This window comes from Tympanuchus pallidicinctus, unplaced genomic scaffold, assembly GCF_026119805.1.
Source record: "Tympanuchus pallidicinctus isolate F22 unplaced genomic scaffold, pur_lepc_1.0 scaffold4, whole genome shotgun sequence".
In the NCBI taxonomy this organism is placed as follows: domain Eukaryota; kingdom Metazoa; phylum Chordata; class Aves; order Galliformes; family Phasianidae; genus Tympanuchus; species Tympanuchus pallidicinctus.
In genome coordinates, this window is record NW_026294758.1 from 41149601 (window position 1) to 41162345 (window position 12745).

The 12745-nt window shown below is 35.3% G+C and overlaps 1 protein-coding gene across 1 annotated transcript in view; it reads right to left on the bottom strand.

The window, feature by feature from the left end:
* ADAMTSL1 (ADAMTS like 1) overlaps positions 1-12745 on the bottom strand; it is a 352419-nt gene that overhangs the window by 248799 nt on the left and 90875 nt on the right. The window lies entirely within an intron of this gene.

The window sequence follows — 12745 nt, forward strand, 5'->3', positions numbered from 1 at the left end:
ACTCTAAGATCTAGAATCATCCACGAGGTCATGAAAACACACCTGATAGAAGGTTTGTAAGAGAGCCACACTTGAAATTCTCACAGCTTGGATCGTGTTGGTATGCAAGAAGCTGGAGAGAATGTGGGACATCAGATAACACAAAGTTCAAGCTGGAAGAGATCAGAAGCACGTTCTGAGCTAATGTTTAAAGTTCATCTGAGTTAGATAGATCTCCCTGGAAAAGCTATTGGCTCTAATTCATGGCAGTTTGGGATCCATAGACAGTAGTGGGACAGGTTTTTGTAGGAGTATAAAATACCAAAAATAAGCATTACAGAGACTCTTGTCATGGAACAGTATGACCTGAAAGAACCTGCAAGAACTCCCAAGAGAAAAGTCATCATTTGACTGTGCAGGTGATCCTGAGGAAGAAACAACTTAATGCACTGCAATCATTTATTCTTTACATGACAAGACATACAGGAAAATAATTCAGGCATGGCTTAGAATTTATCGAATAAGAAAGAGTGAGATTATCTTGCATATTAAGCAGGTTCTAATATCAAATTTACTATTCTATTCAAAAGACTTGAGATGTGATAACAATTCCCACATTTACATAACTGACCTTGAAATAAATTTTAGTATATAAGTACAGCATTTCTAAAGGTAATTTACACTAACTTAATCTATATATTACTGCAGTTGCAAGATTAAATATAACAGAGCAAATAAATGAAGCGAATATTTCTGGGGTCATTTTGAAATATTTTAAGGCTTCTGACAATTGGTACGTGATAACCTGAGCATTCTCATAAAGAAAACACAATGAATGTTAGAGTACTCAAGGAGACTGACGCATTAATAAGCTTGTTCTATGTGGAGTATCCAAATACTTGAAACTGAATTGCATAACCTACATAAGGGCAAGGATTCATTAAAAGTCTCATTATCCTGTAATCCTCATTGTCTCCAGCATCCTTTGAAACTTCCCTGTATAGAAGCATAGAAAACCAAAAAGCCAAGAAAACATGATTTGAATCTTTAAAGGCAGAAGAGGAGCTTCCACTCATTTAAAGGAAGCTGGAGCCTACATAAATTAACTTCAAAGTCAAAGGACAGCTGGGTTAGCAGGGTGGGTTAAACTACACAGCTCATCAAAACTTTGAAATATCCAGAGTTCTGTATATGATCTCTGTTTGTAGACAAAATCAGCTTTTCTTACAATTAGGTGAGTTTGCCTTTCTTCCTAGCTACATAAAAAAGCAAATGCTATCTAAGAAAGAGTGATCTACAGAAGCCTCTCAAATACAACTGACAGTGAAGTAAGGTGTTGTCAAGCACATGGACTGCAAACATGAAAGGATTATTTCATAAACCAAGTGCATATTTCTCCTTGCGTCTGTTTAATCCTTAAAGACTGTAATATTATTCTGGTTTCAACACAGTTTTGACTGTGTTTTGGCCATATTTTGGCCTCAGAGAAAGATTGGTGTTCTCTGGCAATTTTTCACTTGTCTTCTGCACCCTAAAGGATCCAACTGTCTCTATAACACCTAATTAGTAATGAAACATCTCCTCTAGTGCAAGAGCCTCTATTTCTTAGAATAGATCCCTGAATACAATATGATGATGATATGATCTCTTAGACCTATGATTACAGTTTTATATGAATGCAGCAAATAACATATTTGAAATTGTTGTTCTTGCAAATCATGTCATTTATATGAGTGTTGACACTGTGCTAAGACAAGACACTTGTTTTAATTTTTTTTTTCTTTTGAAACACTGATTAACCATGGGTAAACTAGGAAAAATTAGACTAAATAAATAAATAAAATGAATTGACTGCTAAAACAAGTAATTTAAGAGACTGTCTAGGTAAGTGTTACACACCTTCTCCAACAGTCAAAATGCAACTGAACTAACCTATCTAGGTCATCTAGATCGTGACTGTAAGCTTTAGGGTTTTTTTTTCTTCTTTGAGAATATTCAGATTTGGCACAACATTATTTGTAAAAATGTTATCTGAATGTTTCAAGCAGTCAAACTTCCTTTCTCCTACAGCTTTAATTGTTACTATGAAATAATGCTATGGTGAAATAGCATTATAAGTTTTTCCAATCTCAACTTTCTTAACTTACAGTATTAATAATTTCAAAGTACTGTTAGCGTTAACAGCAGTAAGCATCCTAAAACAACTCATTTAAAAGCTTCATACATTAGGTCATAGGTATAGAAATAGCATTTAGTTTAGCCAGTCTCTGTCACAAAAGGAAATGTAGAATGAATAATGAATTTTATACATGCACACAAAATTGATTATAACTTTCAGTTCACTTCAAAGAGTTATATTTATTAAGGAGTAACTCTATGCATTACCACATTTCCTCTATATGTTTTAAGGGAGATATTACTATGCAAACTGCATCCCAATTCTGTCTCCTGTTGTTCCCAAAAAGCATTAGAACATTATTTGTTGTGCAAACAAATCTACACTGCTTTGGATGGTGGTTTCGTTGAAAGATTTGTGAGAAGTAAATTTGGAAAAATGTTAGGTTATAAGACAGTCATATTTCATACATCTGCTCTTTCCACTGGATGTCCTTTATTATTTCCATCTGATAAGTACTTAATACAACTGTCTTCCTCTCATTTTTTTCTTGCAATGCATAATCTAAAAGCCAGATAAATATGAATGACCAGAGGCATCTATTTCCAGAACATTAATTTTTTGGTTGTCTATTAAAAACTTTTCTTCAACCATATTTTTAGTTCCTATCAACCTTTTATTTTTCTGCTTATTGGTGCTGTCAGTTATTACTAATAAATTTGGCATAAATACTGACTAGTGAGTCAGTATTCATTTCACAGTGAGTTCCATTATCATCGTAATAGATGTAGTAAAAATTACCAATATATCAAATTTTATTCAAAATCTGATATCTTACTAGTTTTCGTAGGTTATAAAAGTATCTCTTTTTAGATTACAGTATTACTCTCTTTCTTTCCCACGCTGTCTACGCAATCTTGGTATGATTGTATCAGTGCCTCACAGGCTTGCTGAATTAGAAGGATAACAGGGATATCATACAGGGATAACATTTCCAGATCTCAAGCATCTGAATCGAAATAGAGTTATGGGAGTGAGAAGAACTTAGGGAGAATGGTAGAAAGGATAAGAAATTACACACTTGATTTTGTGATGTTTCAGCTTCCTAGCAAAACTTTTAATTATATATATATATATATATATATATATATATATACACACGTATTTTATAACAAAATGTTGATTATTTTATTTGGCTATGAGAGAGAAAAACATAATAAATCACCCAAGTAACAAGAAACTGTTTTCATAAGATAATACTATTTCTGACTTTTCAAACTTTGTGTATTTCTTTTAGCTAGCAAAATGTTTATCTTTTACAATGTCAATAATTTTTGTCTTTGTCCAGATTTGAAACCAAGAATAACAATTCCAGTCCCTCATTATTCTGGAGGAATTCCAGAATCTAGCTTCCTCTTAAGCAGAAGCTTATCTATCATTAAACATAATATTATTTATATTACATGTATATTATATGAATGGCTTGAAATGATTAAATTATTAGTAGGATACTCCAAAAGAAATACCTCCTATTTATTTCCATGGAAGCTACAACAGATGCAAAGAACAGAATAACTCTATCTGATAGAGAAAATCTCAGCTACAGAACACTATTTATTAACATAGTCATCACCATTAGATTTGCATTTTTGCCAATGATGAAAACAAGCCTGCATGTTGCACTTTTAAATATCTGCACCAGTGGAGACAACCCACCACTGATGTTGTCACTGGTGAAACACACCACCCACTGCCTCACTGTTCTCACAGACATTGGTCTCCATAAATATTTAGCAAGTGTTGATGAATGTCAGTGGGTGCCACTTTTTCCTTATGGAAGAATTCAGTTCCACACCTTTGCTTCATCCGCACTTCTGTGTCTGTTGCTATTGTATCAGACTAACCCTCTGCTGCCATCTCTCACATGTCAGCAAAATGTAATGGAACATTGGCAGGAAGGTTCAGCCTCTACTGCTGTATCACCAACATCTGCTTCTGACACTGTGGGCCAATATAGTAAAATGGGAGACATTACTTTCAGAACAGCTCTCATACATATCTTGAATTTTTTGAAAATCTTGAAAATCGAGACTATTTTAGCAATATTATTCGTTACTAGATTAAAATGGTGTATTTGTTCTAGATACCTAATGTGCTGTGTGAGACCCATATAAATGAGGTCAGTTAACAGCCACATAATTCCACTGCAGACAGAACAGAATGAAGGGAGAACAGAGTCAGGCTCTGACTTGCCCCCACCTGACCATGAACATTCTGTACTTGTTATTATGTGAGAAGATGTCTTAGCTAGTATGACTTTGACTACTGAACAAGCAAGAACAAGGCCTTTTGCTGACTAGATATTTAATCATGAGTCTGAGTTTCTCTTCATAGACTGAGGCATGTTAGTGAGAATCTATCATTTTGGGGTGATCTAGAGCATGAGTTATAAGAGAAAGCTGTGTCTTCCATCATTCACTTTTAAGAAGCATAGAGTATCAGTGAGATGTTATCTGCAAAAGAGCATCAAAACCCCAAAAGAAGTATTCTAACTAGCGCTGTTCAGATTTCATTGTCCACTGTGGTGTATAGTCACTTGCTAGAGTTTTAATGTCAAAAATAAGCTTAAATAGCCTGGATTTAGTTGACTTAAGACAGCCTCTAAATATTATTTAAACATAGTGTTTCACATTTAATAAGAAACACATTTTCCTTCCTTAAAATACAAAAAGAATAAAAAATAAAAAATCTTAAGTAGAACTGCAGAATCTCTCCATTTTGCCAACACGCAGCTTGCTAAACAGAGAGCTGAAAATAGTTAGAGCTGGGAGGGAAAAAAAACTGAAGAGTGTTTTCACAGTGAAGTAAAACCACAACTAATGACTTTAGGAGACAGGAGCTAGGTGGACAAGCAAAGTACTGCAGTTTTATATATATGATATTTGGCTCCATGTCCCAAGTAAGAGGGCTGGCATTGATTCAGAAAGGCTGGTCTGCATGCTTGTGCCTCTGAGAGGGACCACACTGCCTGATGGAAACAACCACAAAAGCCACAGTGAGAGCACAGACTTCCAAAGGCAACAAGAAGACAACCAGACTGGCAATTAGATCGAGCCAGTGCATGGTCCCAGTGAAGAGAAGGTAAGCATCTGAGATGTCTCATCTGTCCACACAAGAAATGTGCCTGGTGACCATCACATGGGACAAAGTAAAATAGCCGTCACATAACAGACAGTGTAGGAAATATTTTGAACACAGATGACTTTATCCCTGAGCACCAACAGAATAGAAAAGGTTTACACTTCTTCTGCATCTTGAAAATAGTATTTTTACAGTGTTCATTGAAACTGAAGACAGCTGTGTGAAGCTGGCTATGGATTTTTATGTCTATTCAGCCTGTATCCTGGAAGTTATTTTGCCATACAGGCATTCCACTTTTTATCTCACTGCTTGCCAAATAATTCGTATTTTAAGCTTTTTCCCTTGTGCCATGTGATAAACTGTGTTGTAGGCCAGTTTTCTTTGTTGCAGATATCCTCAGAGCCTAGAGGCACTGTGGCTTCCATAAACATCTGTTTTAAAATACTGCTTTTCCCACTGCTGTGTGAGTTTTCTCATTCTTCTGCTAACTTGCTGTTTCAGTCCAATAATTTAAGGAAAGAAAATGAACAACTGTTGATGAAACATGCAGTTCACAAGAACCAAGGGCTTTTATATCTTAATATTATTGAAAACAGAAAGTTTATCCAAACTTAACTGGTCATCATTAGTATACATTTTGTAACAAAGAACAAGGCGATGTCAAATTCTTGAGCATGATGAAATTGGATTTACAGTTCCAGCAGAATTGGAGTTTAAATTACAAAGTAATTGTTTCTAGCCTTCTTGTTTCAGAAGATTGTACCAAAGACATGATACATAGCATAGTCTAACAAGTTTAAAGCAAAACACATCACCACTTGCACCATGAAGCCTATCTTTAATTCAGTCTCATTCCTTTTTTTCTTTGACAAGCTTATGAAGTATAGGTTAGACAACTGGTCAGTGAGGTGACCTGAGGACTAACTGAACTGACAAGCACACTGACTGGGTCTGGGACACTATCCTGTCTTCAGCTGCAACCTGGTCTAGTGTCAGATCTGAAAGTTGGTGGCCCAGCCTTGGGCAGGGGGGTTGGAACTTGGCAATCCTTGAGGTCCCTTCCAACTCAAGACATGTTGTGATTCTGTGATCATTGTGGTCCTTTTCAACCCAGGACATTCTATGACTATATGACTCATAAGTAAGTTCAGTACAGTTTTCCTCTTTCATTAAAGGAGCATGGATTAATTCTGATGAATATAAGATAACTTGTCCCAAAGTAAAAATAAGATGACCTTTTCCAAATGAAAGTTGAAATATCACTGTGAACAGGGCTTCAAGAGAAAGCTGAAGAAGAATATTTCACTGGTAGGCTAATGAAGTCTAGGAATATTGCAGTTCATACTATTCACCTGCTCTGTTCTAATCTAATGTGAAAATTTTCACTTGTGGACTATCTTTCTGAGTAAGTCCACAACCTAAACAGTATGCTTGCTAATTGCTTTTTCTACTTCATCTTTCATACACCATCTTTGCCATTCCCATATTCCAATACCTCTTTCAGATGTGGATCTTAATTGGCTTTAGAAGATAAATTTTGTCTAAGTTTTTCTATTTTCACTTGTATTTTTTGAGGACTCTTCTTCAAATACATCGAAGAAACATGATTTTCACATAATGTATTCACACCCCTAGAGGAGAAAACTAAACATCAGCACAAATAGACACAAAATTATTGTCTTGAGATTAGTCAACCAAAAACTGAGTATCTCAAGGCATGCAAGCCACCTCTGAAAATACCAGTGTAATCATTCTTTCCTCTGGCTACAAGGCAGATTAGAAAGTCCGGTATATAAGACTCATTTTTGTCTTCACTGTGTAGTTTGTCATATATGGCAATTTGATGACAATGCCTGGAATAGGAAATGCTTTGGGTAGTTTTTCTTCCGTGGTTGAAATTCCCATGCTTATCATTCAAAAACTTTGTAGGAGAGATAAAATACAAGAGCAGAAGAAGGTTGAAGCTTTGAGGTCATCTGTCTGGGCTTTAGTATCTTATTAAATCATTACTTGGTAAAAACACATAATTTTCCCTTTTAAAACTGACTCAGAAAGTGGATGTCAGATTGAAATTTGGAGTAAATCACAAAAATGGTTTTTACGTTCAAAGAAGTGGCAAGGCATATTTATTTTAGTTAGAGAATTCCAAATCTGATCCAAGCTGGGAAACCTATATGTAATTTGCAATTCACTGGCAGTTTTAGAATTAGAACCAGGATTTTTGGAAGGGGTAGAAGAGGAGGAGGATGTAAGAACGCTCAAATGATCAGTTACTACCCACGTACACATACATAGCACATTGCCTTTTCAGGAAGGTGGTAAATCTAGGCTAGAGAAGAAGACAGCCTATCTCTTAAATATGATAAAATCTGGCCACACACCACTACTGGTGATGAGATATTACAGAATCACAGAATCATAGGGGTTGGATGTGACTTCTAGAGATCACCTTGCCCAAATCCAAATCCAAATGTAGTTTCCCTACATTTATATTACACAGGAGAGCATCCATGTGAGTCTTGAACATCATCAAAGAAGGAGAATCCACAACTTCTCTGGGTAACCTGTTCCAATGCTCTGCTGATCTGACTGTAATTAAGTTATTCCTCATGTTTGTATGAAACTTTGTATGTTGCATTTTTTGCCTGTTACTCCTTCTCCCCATCATTGAAAAGAGCCCAGCTCAATTCATTTGACTGCCACACATTAGATATCTATAAACAGTGATGAGATCCCCTATGTCTTCTTCAAGTGGAACAGTTCCAGGTATCTCACCCTTTCCTGGTATGGGAAACATTCAATGCCCTGAATCATATCTGTGGACCTCTACTGGACTTTCCTTAGAAGTTCTCTGTCTTTCTTGAACTGAGAAGCCAAGAACTGGACACAGTATTTTACAAGTGCAGTGTAGAGGGGGTAAATTATCTCCAACAGCCTGCTGGCCATGCTCTTTTTTATGCACACCTGCACACTATTAGCCTTCTTGGCCAGAAGGCCAAACTGCTGGCTTATGGCCAACCTGTGGTCCATCAGAACCCCCAGGCCCTTCTCTGCGGAGCACCTCTCCAGCGGGTCATCCTCTAACTTATACTGATGCATGCAGTTTTCTTCCCCAAGTGCAAGACTCTACACTTGCTCTTGTTAAACTTCATTCTGTTCCCCCCTGCCCAACACTCCAGTCTGTCCAGATCTCACTGAATGGCAGCACAGCTTTCTGGTGTGTCAGTCACTTCTCTCAGTTTAGTGTCATCAACAAACTTGTGGAGGGTACATTCTATCCCTTCATCCAGGTCACTGATGTAAATTTTGAACAAGATTGGACCCAGTACTGACCCTTGGGGAGCACTGATATTTACAGGCCTCCATCAAGACTCTGCACCAGTGATGACAACCCTCTGAGCTCTGCCAGTCAGCCAGTTCTCACTCCACCTCACTGTCAATCCCAGGAGACGACAACTTTTCTCTTGAAGCATGATAACAGCAGGATCCATACCAGTTTGAAGACTGTAGAGAGGATTGTTAGTCTTGGGTGTACTGTCCAACCACATCCATAGTATATGCTGAATGTGGCAGCTTCTGACTCTCATCTGTTTGGGCTGATGAAATATAGACTCTGTGAGCAACATTTTCCTAGCAATGACACTGTCATAGCAGCTGTAACAGTGGGTCAGTTCTGCTGATGCAAATTTTTATGAGTGTTGCATGCATGCTCTTGTTCATCACTGGTGAAATGCATAGATAATGGTCATGACTATGTTGACAGATAGTGCTTTGTAGCTAAGAATGTACTTTATCTACTAGTGCTACTGTGGTGCTCCTACCTGTTGTAATTTTAATGAAAATAGATGGGAGCTTTACTTTCAGAGCAATCCACATATATGCTTCTACTGAAACATATCTGATACATATCCTATAAAAAATTTCAGTATATTTTTGTCCAGCATAAATTCAACAGAAATACTTCATATTTATAAAGGATAATCTTTTGCAGCTGAGTTAGCTTTAAGCCTTCAAATCACATGCCTCAGTACCAACTGGTGCATTTTCATAAAACAAATTGAATGTAGAATTCTCTACATTCTCGAGGTGTGATTTTCTCTATGTGTGACAGTGTTGCTGATAGCAACTGTGTATTTGTCATGCATTACCAATCATATTTTACATATCAGGTCCACAAAGTTTATCTGATTAAACTTTATATTGTCTTTTATAGGCTGCAAATAAACTTGTACAGACTAATGTAGTATGAGTGCAGCTTGGGGAGTGGGATTGTAGTGCAGCAGGTATTTTGGGGGGATATTTTATACAAAGAATATGAAACAGCTCCCCTTAGTGTCCAGTGGTATGAGTAGCACCAAAGCCATGGAGAAGAACATTAAAAAATGAAAAAAAAATCAGATTTATTTCAATGTCTCTCTGAAGCCCGAATTCTTTTAAAATTAACAGTATCATAGAAAAAAAAGGTAAGAAAACACAAACTTTTCAACAATAATTTTAGACAAAAAGCTCAAAGGATACTGCTTTCTTAAAAATACAAGAATTATATAATAGGCTAAAAAAAGGGTGATAGTATCATTTATATTACAAAGGAAGATGTAAAAGATTCTCAAGGGAGATAAATGATGATGAGGGTCACTTCTTTCAATTTAAGTTAAAATCAAAGAAAAATTATCTAGGACAAAGTCTACCTGTTTATGGACTGCTTTCCAAAGAAAGCTTTGTTCCTCTTAAACTCAAATGAGATACTGAAAGATAAAAGACATAGTCAAGCAGATGCACAATTCTTACAGAGCATCTCTGCTCTAAAAGCAATGTAGTGCTGTACCTAGGACATTAATTCTTTTTTCTTTCTTCTCATTCTAAAGTCGGCTAATCTTGTAATTTGTCACTAGATGGATTAATTTTCATCAAAAACATATAGTGAGCAGTATTACTTAATCTCAGAAGAATCTTATGTACAGCTCAGAACTTAATTGACATAAAATGAACGCTAAATGATAAGTTTGGATGATTATCTCAATAATTCAATGAGGCATGCAAACACACTTTGTCATCACAGAATATACATCACATAGTGAGTTGCTTCTATGTCCCATGCAGAAATGTTATGTTGTGCCTCCAGTTATCACAAACAGAAGACTGAAGTGGTTCATACAATCTTTCATTTCTGAGCTCTCAGTTAAATGTTGAAGCTCAAATGAATTGATTTCAGTCTGAGGAACATGCAAAATAGTTCTTCCCACTTAAGGCAGCAGAAGAGCCTTATCATAGATTTATAGAATCAGTTAATGAGAATTAAAGACAGATTTGTTGACAGCAAATTTCACACACATAATTGATGCTGGATTTTTACCAAACCTATTTTGACATTGAAATCTTTCACCATTATTTGATGCATCATTAGGAAAATAGAAAATATTCTAAACTTCCAAAGTAAGCTTTTCTGAATTTATGTGTTCCCTAAAAAAAATTAATTTATTTTGAATTGATGTAAATATTTTAGAAAATAAAACATGTTGAATGCTGTGATAAGCAAATCACTGACAGCATGTGCACATGTTCTCTATGAGCATTATCAAGGGAGAACTCAGGTTTATCTCAAAGTGCTGTCATAACTTGTATTTGTACAGATCTTTATGGTTATTCTCATAAACCTGAATTGTGTACCATCTATAATCATGGCTCAATTTTTGAAGTACAGGCTAACCATTATCCTCCACTCTCTTGTCTTTGCCGTAATTGTAAAATAGCCATTTTAAAAACATCATTTCCGATATTTACAGAGATGATTGTCTGGTCAGTAATACTGATAATGAGCAACAGATGGTATTGAAGTTTCAGAAAGGTAATATTAATTATTTTAAATATGCTCAACTTAGAGATTAACAGGAAAACAATATCCCATACACAGCCTGAAATTGGAAGCACAGCCAAAGATAATTGAAGAAGGAATGATTATGAAAGAATTTTAAAAATGAAAGTAAATAATAGAAGTATGTTCTTTTTACACCTGGATTGCAGATTCTTCATTTGAACGCTTACAAAACTTACAATTTATATTAAGAAAGAGAATAGAGCTTACACGCTCTATTTCAATGATTTGAGACTTTGATGTTTTGCTGCTAATGTTTTGCTTCATGAAAATTAGATGCAGCATGAAACATTAGGTATCTTATGTACTTTGAGACAGTCTTCTCATTTTTCAGCCGGTTTTGCAAAAACCTCAGTGAAAAATCCTTACAAAATCTTCCAATTGGAACTTTATATCCAGACAGATGGAAATCTCAAAATATGTACTATAATTTCCCATATTATTTCTTTCAAGAAATTCTGTTCCTAAACCTTTCAGACTTTACAGAATTCTTCTTCTCATTCCACTGCTTGAAAGTTTAGCAATTAAATGATAAATTCTTATTTTACAAGAATGAAATTCACAAATCAAAATGAAAGATTTCCTTTCTTTAAATAATCAATATTGAGTTACAATGGCAATTCTAAAAGATACAGGAAACTGACTAAATATGAATCATAAAGCTGTATTATAGGCTATAAAAATTATAGAAGTGGAATTTCACCTTTCCATGGGAAAAGTGATGCAAGGCTCTAATAATCTTGGGAATTACAGGGCTTGAACCAAAGCTCACTGCAGTTAGGTAGAAGAATCCTATTCAAGCCAACTTTTGTATCAGGTTAAAGGAAAACACAATCTTCCAGCTCTCAGATTATGTTCAAGTCAACTTCTAGGTGAAAGTTTTTATTAACCTTATGGGTAAAATATGTAACAAAATTCTACTTGTTGTAATTTTCATGTTACAGTAATTCTTTCATCGTAACAACTATGAACATGTTTTATTTTACTAGTAATTTGCAAAATCATTACTAAAGTGAAATGCAATATATTAGAAAAATAATTTCTCACTGAACTTCTTCTAAGAAATTCTCCTAAACAAAGAGAAGCTGAGAATGGATTAGAATACTACCAATTACGTGAGAATGGTCTAAATTTTTTGAAGACATTGTGCAAATTTGAAATCTATCTACAATGTGTAACTTAACTTTGTATTATACAAATGATATTATTCTGTAATTGAAAAAAGGGGCATTGATTTTCAAGTCACAAGAGACGTATTTTATACTATATACATTTCCAAAGGAAATTTATGTGCTACAGAAATGAGAGATCATTGAGGAATCCCTCATGTGAGGAATGCTCCTTTTCCAAAAATTCTTTTTATTAGATATTGAAGTGGAAAGCATACCAAGGGAAAAAATAAAAGTTGCAACATGGTTGAACTAGATGACACAAGATCTGCTTCCTCGTTCTTGCCATAATGAGATCTGTTTACAGATAAGATGATAGTGCTAAATTTGTATACGTATTCAAAACTTCCTTTAAGCCTGTAGGACCAATTCAATGCATTTTGTGCTTCTGATTGTGGCCTTGGTTTATTGCATTTTGGGATAATTATGTAAATGTGGTGAAGAGGACTATCAAAAGCATGCAAAGTA